Genomic DNA, 11432 nt, shown 5'->3' on the forward strand with positions numbered 1-11432 from the left:
ATAATAAAATAACTATTACTAACATTGACATTCGAGACGGCCAGGACGGTCATCTTTTCAGTCCTGTATCGGCAATGCTTGGGCAAACCTCTTTGACATGGGACCACTCTCAATTTCTGGTTCTGTCTGCTAATAGGATAGTGCCTTAGTCTCCCATCAGTCCATTTTATGAGGTGAGTTGATAAGAAATTAGTAGTTTTACTTTAATGAATATATTTTATTTTGAGACAAATTGAATAGAATGTGCAGAGGATTCTCATGTCCCCTCACCAAGCCCCCATGTCCTGCGTTGTAAACCTCTTGCATTACTGTGATATACTGATGTTGCACCTGATGAGCCAAGAGTGATACTTTATTGCCAACTGAGGACCGGGGCGAGCCTGGGTGGTGGCATTCCCAGCAGTTTGGGAGGTTGAGGCAGGAGGATGGCTTGAGGCCAGGAGTTTGATACTATCCTGGGCAACACAGTGAGACCCCGCCTCTACAGTAATTTTTGAAAAATTAACCAGGTGTGGTCGTGTGCACCAATAGTTTCAGGTACTCGGGAGGCTGAGGCAGAGGATCGCTTGAGCCCAGGAGTTGGAGGTTCAGTCTTGCTGTTGTACATTCTACGGGTTTGGATGATTGTATAATAGTGTGCATCCACCATTACAGTATCAGACAGAGTAGTTTCACTGTCTGAAGAATCCTCTGTGTTCTATCTATTCATCCCTCCCCCAACACCCAACCCTTGGCAACCCCTGATCTTTTACTGTCTCCACGGTTTAGCCTCTTCCAGGGTATCACAGAGCTGGACTCATACAGAGTGTAGCCTTTTCATACTGTCTTCCTTAACTCCAATAACGTGCATTTAAATTTCCTCCCTATCTTTTCACGGCTTGATAGCTCATTTCTTTTTAGTGCTGAATCACATTCCAGTATTGGGATGCACCACAGTGTATTTATCCATTCACCTACTGAAGACACCTGAGTTGCTTCCACGTTTCTGCAATTATGAAAAAAGCTGCTATAAGCATCCACGTGCGCCGGGTCAACGCCACAGAGCATGAGTGCTGGGTCCCATGGTAAGGGCAGTTTGGTTTACAAAATTGTTCATGAGGGTTCACTGAGCTAATATTTTCTACACTTCTGCTTCCCCTAGTGCTTGGAGCGCTTCATCTCTGCATTGCCAACCTCTTAACAAACACATTTTGTCTTAAAATGAACAAAGCACATGAGCACTGATTCTTTTCAGCTTACTCTAATGATATCTTTGTTTCTGCATATCATTTGAGATTGTTCCCTTGGGTTTAGCTGAGACTGACTCCTTTCTCGTAGGGTTACTGGAACCTCTTCAAGGCTTCCTGTGCTCCAGTGGACTGTTACGGGCACTTCCTTTTTGATGTGCAAAACATCACTTTGGCCAGTGGGGGTTCTTTGTTTTATTCAGCAAGATCTCACATATTTTGAAAAACATTCTCTGGCAACCGCAAGATGTGCTGGACCCGTCTTGATTTTCCCCGTTTTCCCCATGGAAGCAGCGACTTTCCAAGGATTTTTGGCCACTGTTTGTGGAATGGAGAATTGGAGGTTGAAATCCAGGGCTCTCTCTCCGAGGGCGTTGGGCTTCCCTCTGAGTCCAGGCTGCACACAGGTAACGAGGGAAGCAGGGGCTGCCCGTGCTCCGGTGGCAGAATCAGAAACCCTTTTGGAGTGTGTGAACTCACACTGATGTTCTCACTCAACTCCAGCTTTACTAAGCCATTCTTTATTTTGTTCTAACACTAAAATATGTTTTAAAATGGTAAATTGTATCCCTTTTGAACACAAAGATTTTTTTTTAAATAAAATTACCCCCTCCAAAATAAATTTAGAGATGCTTCGTGTCAGTTAAGTACCTTCGATCACCTTCTCAGAAGATGCCTTTTTCCAAGCCAACAGCCATTTCCAAGACCTTGAGACATTCAAAGTCCATTTTTAAAGCTCAATTAATTACAATACATTTGCAAAGATCACACAGCCTAAAGCCACAGCTCATTGGCAGAGGGTATTCTCATCTGTGAAGCAGAGCGCTTAACTCACACATACTGAGTTACTCGCAGTCAGCAGTGATAATATTCAACCAGGACAGCCATTAGGATGAAATTTTCCTGTAATTGGCCTCTCTTTTGTGGTATATGGGAAGGACTTAATCTCTGGACCTGTGACGCTTTTCTTAGCCTCTCTCCTCCTCCGCCCTCCTAATTGAGGAGGACTCTCTCAGGGATTTTCTGCTGTAGACAAGTCCCCAGTTGCTGGAAAACCCTGTGGCTTCATGGGGTGCGGGGACCGATGTGTCCTCCGTACCTGTGACACTTTATGTGTTTAATTGTTTAATTTTTACGTAGGTCATGTGTCTACTCATGCCTGTGAGCCAATGATTTACTCTTATTCTTAATGTCTTTATACATTGATTACAACAAATCCTCAGGAAACATCTTTCTACAAGCTCCTGGAATTCCTGGGCAGCTGGACATCAATGCCCCTGACACCTAGAGGGCCTCGTCCTCCTTGCTTTTATATAATTTTCCAAATAGCATCATGCTAACCCTGCTGTCGAATTGTAGTGGACATAGGACAGTTTTGAAATGGTTTGCATCAGAAAAGTCCTGCCCCCAGATTTTAAGGAAAGAAAACCTTTCTTTTAGTAAAGGACACGGCTATATTGCAAGGCCAGCCAGTTGCCAAGAGGCATTCTGGCCTCAGCTTCTCGAAGCCTCTCTGTCCCCTGAGTAAAGCAGTCTACTGAACCCAGAAGACATTGTGAGGTGAGGCCAAAGACACAGGCAGAAGACCCAGGACTTGGCCCTAACCCATTAGTCCACTTGCATTTTTGCTTTGGTGTTGGGATCTCAGGGGAATGTGGGATCAACCCACGCCGGGGTTCTCCCAGGACCTTTCTGCCAGGCTTCTTGGGCAAGATGCACTCTTTCATCAGGGTCACTAGACAGGATGGGAGACTGGAGCACCTGGGGCCACTGCTGCCCTATGGAGAGGCCCCAGCTGAGAATCAGACCCAACTGAGGCAGCAGAGCAGGAATGGAGAGAGGCAGACAGAGCCACAAAACCTTCATTCAAAATGGGCTTCAGACCTGCCTAAAGCCACATCCACCCCTGGAACTTCACAGATAAAGTGAACCAAGATTTTTCCCTTTTAAGCATCGATTTGAGTTGGGTCTTACCACTTGCGTTCCAAAGAATCCTGTTGAAGCAGAACTTCAGGGTTTTAGATACGAAGTTGTAGGCAATTTGCGAGAGGTGGCTAAAATGAACTCATGCGATATTAGTTTGTACTACCCTATGTGCCCCGGCAGGGAGGTGACCAACCTGGTCTAAATAGAAAAAAAAACACGCGTGGCATTATACTCACTGTTGGCCACTACCCTCTAAGTGTCTGGAAGTGTCCAGAGCAGTGACAGAGGACTCAAGGACACAGCACATGAAAAATGGTTGGACGTGCCACAGCTGTCTGCTTGGAGAAGGAAAACGTGGGAGAGAGCTGCTTCAAACAGTCATCTTGTGCAGAGGACGGCGGTGGCTCTGCACGCACAGGACAGCTGATCTGGGCTGTAGGAGGTCACCTGCTGAACCCAGGTCTCAGCTCAGTGCAGGAACAAACTCCCCTAACTCAGCATGGTCCCCATTTAGTGTTGTCTGCCTGGGCAAGCATGAGCTCCAGGATAGTTGGAAAACCGCTTGGCAAGGAGGTGCTAGAGACATTTCTGAGATGGCTTCACCCTTGAGGCCACGTCCCTTGAGAGTCTAAAATTTATAAGAATGTCAAGCTATTGGCTTGTGCTTTAATTGAGATTAGCTGGCAGCTAACTGAGAATAAGTTGCCTGCTTCACAGTTTTGGCCTGACTGAGGGTTGGCCTTGCTTCTCGATGTTTTTATCACGCCTGCAGTGGCCAAGTGAATCAAAGGGAGGCTTCTGCACAAAACGCTGTGATAGAACGAGCCGTGCGATTCGTACCCTTTCCTCCAGGACTTGTTTCTCCAAATTGCACTTGGCCGTTTGGGCTTTTCTCTGTCTTTCGTGGGCAAAGACTCTGTGGTCCTGGAAACATGGGTCCTGATTTGAGATTTTACCTAGAAAAGGTTGGATGAAGCTGGCGGGGACTGAGGCAGTCCGGAGCACCTACTGACTTCTAAATGGGAACAATTCTTTGCCGAAACCTCTTTTTTTTTCTGTGTTGGCTACCAGAGGTTCACATCCCATGAAAACGTAAGCCCGGTGAAGCAGGGACTTTGGTTCACAGCTGCCTCCCAACACATTGTGCAGGCCCGGTGCACAGTAAGACCCCATAAGTATTTGTTGAATGAAAGAGTGGAAGGTCTTAAAGGGCCTCTGAGATCACCTGGTCTATGTCTCTCCTTTTCTAGGATTTCCCCACCTCTAGAACTGTAAGAAGTAAATTTCTGTTGTTTATAAATTACCAAAATCTAAGGGATTTTGTCATAGCAGCAGGAACGGACTGACACAATCAGCACACACATCAGCAACACTGATAAGAAATGTGATATATCCACACATTTACTTACGTAGGCACTTCACACTTTTACAAAACGTTTATTTTTGGTTTAGTGGTACAAGTACATGTTTGTTACACAGGTAAACTCGTGTCATGGGGGTTTGTTGTACAGTTTATTTCATGATGCAGATACTAAGCCGAGCATGCATTCCTTGCTTTTCCTGATCCTCTCCCTCCTCCCAGCGTCCATGCTCCGAAAGGCCCCCATGTGTGCTGTTCCCCTCCATGTGTCCATGTGTTCTCATCATTTAGCTTCGACGTCTAAGTGGGAACGTTCAGTATTTGGTTTTCTGTTTCTGTGTTAGTTTTCTAAGGATCATGGCCTCCAGCTCCATCCACATCCTGCAAAGGACATGATCTCTTTCTTTTTTACGGCTGCACAGTATTCCGTGGTGTGTATGTACCACATTTTCTTCGTCCAGTCTACCATTGATGGGTATTTAGGTTGACTCCGTGTCTTTCCTATTATGAATGGTGCTGCAGTGAACATACATATGTATGTGTCTTTATAATAGAATGATGTATAGTCCCTTGTGTACATGCCCAGTAATGGGATTGCTGGGTTGAATGGTATTTCTGTCTTTAGGTCTTTGAGGAATCACCACACTGTCTTCCACAATGGCTGAACTGACGTTCACTCCCACCAACAGCACTTTACCCTTTTTACTTCAAGCATTTAATTTAATCATTGCCATCTAAGGGACTGCCTAGCAAATAGTTCACACTTTAAACGGAACATGAGGTTCTTAAGTCTTGCAGGCTGAACTGGACAGAGCGGAGAAATTCCTGAGGCAGAATCTGTGACTCAGGCCTAAAGTCTCACTATGTGTCCCCACCTTTCCAGGTGGAACGAGGTTAAAGAATGCCACAGGCAGCTTCCAAAGGTGTGTCGAGGAATGGAGTGGAAACGTGCGGTTTAAAGCCTCAGTGCAGTGTGAGTGTCTGCGGACGATGAGCTTCAGGCCCTCCTCAGCAGCACTTCATTCAGCCCAGGGGCGTGAGCTGAGCCCTTCCCTGCGGAGGGAGGGAGGCCTGCGAGGTGTCTGGGGAGTCTCATCCAGTGGGCAGACTGCCTCTCTGCTTTCCCCACCTGAGAGAGCTGACTCTGCTGCTGAGTGACCCCACCTCACAAAGTCCTCCCACACCCAAGAGTTCCCTTTTTGCAAAACCTTAAAAACGTGGTGTATAATATAAATGTATATGAAGTTCACATACAGTTAGCGAATTTTTACATCTGCCTATACTCCTGCAACCACACTAGATGAAGACAGATCACTTCCCTCTCCCCCAAAGGCTCTCTTGCCCCTTCCCACCCACTACCATCCCGAGTGACCACAGATTGAACTTCCGTCATCGTCAGTTAGCTTCTCCTGTTTTGGAACATCACACAAATACAACCATATGTTACTATTCTTTTGCACCTGAATTCTGTCACTCAAATAAGTTTTTGTGACATTTATCCATGTTGTGTATGCCAGCAGTTTCACAGGTTTTAAAAAAAAATTATTTTATTTTAAGTTCCAGGGTCCGTGTGCAGGATGTGCATGTTACATAGGTAAACGTGTGCCATGGTGGTTTGCTGCACCCACCAACCCGTCACCTAGGTATTAATCCCGGCATGCATTGGTTATTTAACCCGAGGCTGTTCCCACCACCCCCGCCGCCGCTCTCCCGACAGACCCCAGTGTGTGTGTTGTTCCCCTCCCTGTGTCTGTGTGTTCTCATTGTTCAGCTCCCACGTGTAAGTGAGAACATGAGGTGTTTGGTTTTCTGTTCCCGCGTTAGTTTGCTGAGGATAATGGCAAATTTACAAGAAAAAAATAAGTAACCCAATTAAAAACTGGGCAAAGGACAGGAACAGACACTTCTCAAAAGAAGACACGCGTGGCCAACAAGCATATTTTAAAAAGCTCAACATCACTGCTCGTTAGTTTCATGGTTTTTAAACTACTCTGTAATCTTCCATTATATGGGAGTACCCAAATTTATTTATTTCTTATCCCCTAATGGACATTCGGGTTATTTCCAGTTTTTTTCTCTTGCATTTGAGCAAGTCAGCATGAAGTTCCTTGTGGGTGCCATTTGTAGGATGTCTGCCCTCAGTCCTCTTGTGCCTTTGTAGGAGGAGAATCGCTGGGATGCAGGTTCTACTGACTCCTTGCCCTGGTGTGTGTTTCCGATTGTCACTGTTTTCAACCTCAGCCGTTCTAGTGGGTGTGCTATTTCGTGAGTTCAGTGCGAACTGAGCGCCTCTTCCCATGTGTGTTGGCTACTTAAGTATCTTCTTCTGTAAGGGAACTTTTCAAGGAATTCACCCTTTTCTTATGGAGCGCGTTCCCATAAGAAAAGCCACATTGCTATGCTCTCTTATGCTCTCTGCAAATGACCCCTCTCCAGCGGGACAGGGAGATGCAGAGGCACACGATCCTGCCTCTGTCAGTGTTTGATGAAAAAGTGGAGCCTCTGAAAGCAGCCTGGGACCAGGGATTTATGATAGGTCGCTGTGGCTGGTGAGAAGACGTGGGAGGCCGTGGCCCTGGGACTGGCAGGCCCACAGGCAGAGTAAGGACAAACTGCACTCACAGGGACACCAGGAGCCCATGAGGACAGGGCAGCCAGGGACGTCTCGTGCTTCGTCAACCTCAGGGATGGTGGTGACCTGAGGACAAGGAGGGTGTCCTTCTCCACCGGTGCCCTTCTCACATTCCTCACCCGGGACTGGGGATGCTTCGGGGGGAGGCCCAGCGGGGACAAGGGGACCTCAGGTAAAGGAGGCCTGAGGGCTTCACAGCACCTGGAACCCCACAAGACGCTGCAGAGGGTGACTTGCCTTCCTCCTTCCGAATCTCACCAACTTTCTCTGCAGCCAACTGGACCTGGAACCTTGCAGGGAAGGAATTCTGGGAAGCATGGGACCTGCAGGGCTCAGCGGACATAGTGTAAAGTCACCAGAGCTTGTCCTTGCTTGTAAGGCAGTGAAAAGGACAGAAGGAAGCTAAGATTTATTGAAAAGTAAATAAACATTTATTTATTTACCTTTTGGGCCAGGTACCTTGCTCAACACTTAACTAGCTGGCAATTTATACCCCAGTAGAAAGCCAACTGAACTGTGAGTCAGGGAGAAATGGAGAAGTCAGAAGGGAGGCCTCAGAGGCCACCTCACGCCAGCTGCTGTCACTGCAGCCTCAGAGACCCAGAGCTCAGGGAAGACTCAGCCACCCTGGGATGCTCTGTGGGGTACAGGGGACTTGGGGGCCACCTTGGCAACAGGACAGTTAGAGCTGTGGCTGTAAAGACTGAGACGCGGGAGGTCTGTGCAGGGCTGGAGAACCTTTAGGTACTGTAATATTTGTGAGAGATCTGACAGTAGCTGTGTCACAGCCCAGGAGGCATCATTTTTCACTGATGTAATGTGTAGATACCATACACAAATATGTCTGGCTGGATCGTCTTTGAGGTCACACATTTCTTTCTTTCTTGCTGTGTTTTCCCTTTGTCTTTACTCCCCGGCCCCTAAGGAGAGAGCAGGTGCTGTGGCTTTTGCTCAAGGAGAAAGTCGTGCAGTGAGGCTGAGAGCAGAGGTTGCCTGCAGAACACTTCTCTTTCCATCCTGTGTGATTTTCAACCTAATCCCAAAGGAAGTGAACAAGGTTGGGTCCCAGAGCAGCGGGGGCCACAGGATCCCAGGGAGGGGATGGATATGCAGACGGGGACATGGCCAGTGTCACAGAAGACCCCATGAAGTAGGAACTATTACCTCCAGTGTACAGAGAGACGCTGTGGTGTGGTGATGCTGCGTGTTGGGGCAAAACGCACAGGAGACGTCATCAAGGCTCAGGGACAGAACCCTTGGTCTGGGTGCTGCTTGTCGTAGATTCTGGTCCTGAGAATCTAGAGCGGGGCTCCCACTTCTCTAGGACCAGAATTACCCACATGAAACTTATTTTTCTCATTTCCTTCTATTTCTCATTTAAATTAAAGAGTGCAAGGAATAGGATGAATCATTTTGGATAAATTCCATCTAAATGTTATGCATGAGATCCAAAAAACAAAATTGTATTCTCCGATTCACATTCAACTTGAGGTCACTTGGCCCTCAAATTCACTTTTTCTCAACATTCGCTCATGTTTACCTTTTCTTTTTTTTTTTTTTTGTTTGAGACGGAGTCTTGCTCTGTTGCCCAGGCTGGAGTGCAGTGGCCGGATCTCAGCTCACTGCAAGCTCCGTCCCCCGGGTTCACGCCATTCTCCTGCCTCAGCCTCCCGAGTAGCTTGGACTACAGGCGCTCACCACCTCGCCCGGCTAGTTTTTTTGTATTTTTTTAGTAGAGACGGGGTTTCACCGTGTTAGCCAGGATGGTCTCGATCTCCTGACCTCGTGATCCGCCCGTCTCGGCCTCCCAAAGTGCTGGGATTACAGGCTTGAGCCACCGCGCCCGGCCCATGTTTGCCTTTTCTATCTATGTCTCCTTAGATGACTGACTAGCAAACTTCTATGGACTAAGTATGGCCAGGGTATAATTGACATGAGATAGGCTGCAAGGGATTGACAGTGAAAAAGAATCTTTTTCACCTCCCACTCTTTGAAGCCAATTTCAGTTGATTTCCACTCAATTTTAGTAATGTTTACCTCAATATTGTTTACTCGTCTATCCCAATCCTAAGGTGCCATTCATTCCAAAAAACCCTTTGAGCCCCTCGTGTCAGGCACTGTTCTGTGTATTGGGGTCCGAGTTCTCCACCAACGGAGCAAAACAAAGTCTCCACTCTCCTGAGCTTCGATCTGGGCCCTTGGAAGGAGCGAATGGTCAGGATGAAGCCGATAAAGAATCGTGCTGCATTTTACAGAGAGCAAACATGCATGTAAGTACCTCGAACTCTTCCATTGCTATAGGGAGAGTGTGTGTGTCTGGAATGGTGTGCGAGGGAAGAGCTGAAGTGGAAGACAAATACAGGGAGGACTGAGTGGAAAACACAGGGACAGGCCGGGCGTGGTGGCTCACGCCTGTAATCCCAGCACTTTGGGAGGCTGAGGTGGGCAGATCACAAGGTCAGGAGATCGAGACCATCCTGGCTAACACGGTCAAACCCCATCTCTATTAAAAATACAAAAAATTATCTGGGTGTGGTGGCGGGCACGTGTGGTACCAGCTACTTGGGAGGCTGAGGCAGGAGAATGGTGTGAACCCGGGAGGCGGAGCTTGCAGTGAGCTGAGGTCGCACCATTGCATTCCAGCCTGGGTGGCAGAGCGAGACACCACCTCAAAAAAAAAAAAAAAACAGGGACAGGTCCCTCCCATATTTTCTAGAAATAGAAATACAGAGCCGCAGTTTCTATTTATAAACAAAACAACAAGAAAGGGCAACATGAGATTGAGATTCATCACAAATGGTAGAAATTGAGATTATGATTTTAAAATTCAGCCTCAATTTAACGGGGTTAAGTTAGAGAAATTATGTGCCAATGAAATAGAAGACATTGTTTTGTGGTTTTGGAAAAACCTTTCTTCTTCATTGTCCATGGGGTGTTTAGATGGAAAAAGTCATTTCTTTTTCTACCTGAAGAGGGCAAGAGCAGTTTCTCCAACCCCAAAGCATGTGAGTTTTGCACTTGTGGACATTAAATATAAACTAGGTACATGCTTGTCAGATTGGGATAACCTGTGTGAAGCACTTATCGGCTTATTGCTCATTTAAAAAGTTTACTCAGGCAGCCAGGTTCAAAGTTCCCCTGCTACAAGCTTCTCAATTAGACCAGGATCTGGGCATTCCCAGCTGGAGCGGGCTCAGTGCCTGGCACAGGGCAGATGCTGACTGGTTTGCTGGCTGAGCTGAAGAACTTCTGTCAGCGCTGCTGTAGGTAGGTGGCAGTATGGCATGCTGGTTCAGCTCCCAGCTTTCTATGCAGCTAGTTAGGGATGTAAAACCATCTCTTTGTGGTCTGAGGACAAATTAGTGAATCCTTCCAGCCTCAACTTCCTCATGTGTAAAATGGAGAAGTAATAGCTCCTAGTTATTGTGAGGACTCAATCAGACAATCCATGTAAAGCGCTTAGCACAGAGCTCTCCATGAATGGTAGTTGTTATACATCACCTGTGAGCACTGATCAAAGGCTAGCGGCAATTACCACCATGGCTGAGAGCTGAGGGCTTAAGGGAAGCTGAATTCCGCCAACATTTCACTAAGTAAAAAGTCACTGACAAATTAGACAAAACGTAGGTTTCAAAAGATTAATTTCTCTGATATTATGGAAATATGAGCTGGACACCCTTTTTGGGGGGTGTGGAGACAGTTGAAAACGTTCACTCCTTTAATCAGCTGCATCTGTCTTCAAGCCAGCCTGAAACCACTGCTTAGTGGAGTGTTTTGCTATGTCTGCAGGGGGGTTCATTTTGGTGACTAGAATACAATTGGGTTAAAATGCCCATATGCTCTGGCTGTAACCAATCCCCCATCAAACATGGTAGGGTTGGCTGGGGGCAATCCGTGTACTTCTGAACAAAATGGCATCTTGTCTGCACTCAGGTGGAGGAGGTCAAGTCTCAAATGGTCTTCACAGATGTAGGTCCTTCAAGGAGAAAGGGTCACAGCGCGAAGATTCCATCTGACCTTCCGGGTAGCAGCCATTTCCTTTAAAGAGGGCGAGATACTAAGAGGGCGACCAGGTGGGGTCCGCAGGCGCCTCAAGCTCCGCAAGACTCCCCGAGCAGTGACCGGTCCTACTAAGTGTCCTGCAGCCCGACTGCGCATCTCAAGGCGGCTGCCCGAGGTCCCGCGGCCCGTGGTGCACACGCAGTCCGCGAGGTAGTCTGTGCTCGAACGCGCCCTCAGCCTCCCGGGACCGCCCCCGGCCTGCGGGCGGCAAGCCGGCTCCTCCGGG

General features: G+C 47.4%; 1 long non-coding RNA gene across 1 annotated transcript in view; it reads right to left on the reverse strand.

Moving 5' to 3' along the window:
* Positions 1-10516, reverse strand: part of LOC105507924 — an 11432-nt gene extending 916 nt beyond the window's left edge. Inside the window, exons 1-2 of the long non-coding RNA XR_001001180.1 lie at positions 10258-10516; positions 145-985 (exon numbers count right to left, since the gene is read on the reverse strand). This is a non-coding gene — a long non-coding RNA (uncharacterized LOC105507924). The remainder of the gene's footprint in view (positions 1-144; positions 986-10257) is intronic.
* Positions 10517-11432: the final 916 nt, after the last annotated feature.

The sequence above is a fragment of the Colobus angolensis genome, unplaced genomic scaffold (genome assembly GCF_000951035.1).
Source record: "Colobus angolensis palliatus isolate OR3802 unplaced genomic scaffold, Cang.pa_1.0 Scaffold155, whole genome shotgun sequence".
Lineage (NCBI taxonomy): Eukaryota > Metazoa > Chordata > Mammalia > Primates > Cercopithecidae > Colobus > Colobus angolensis.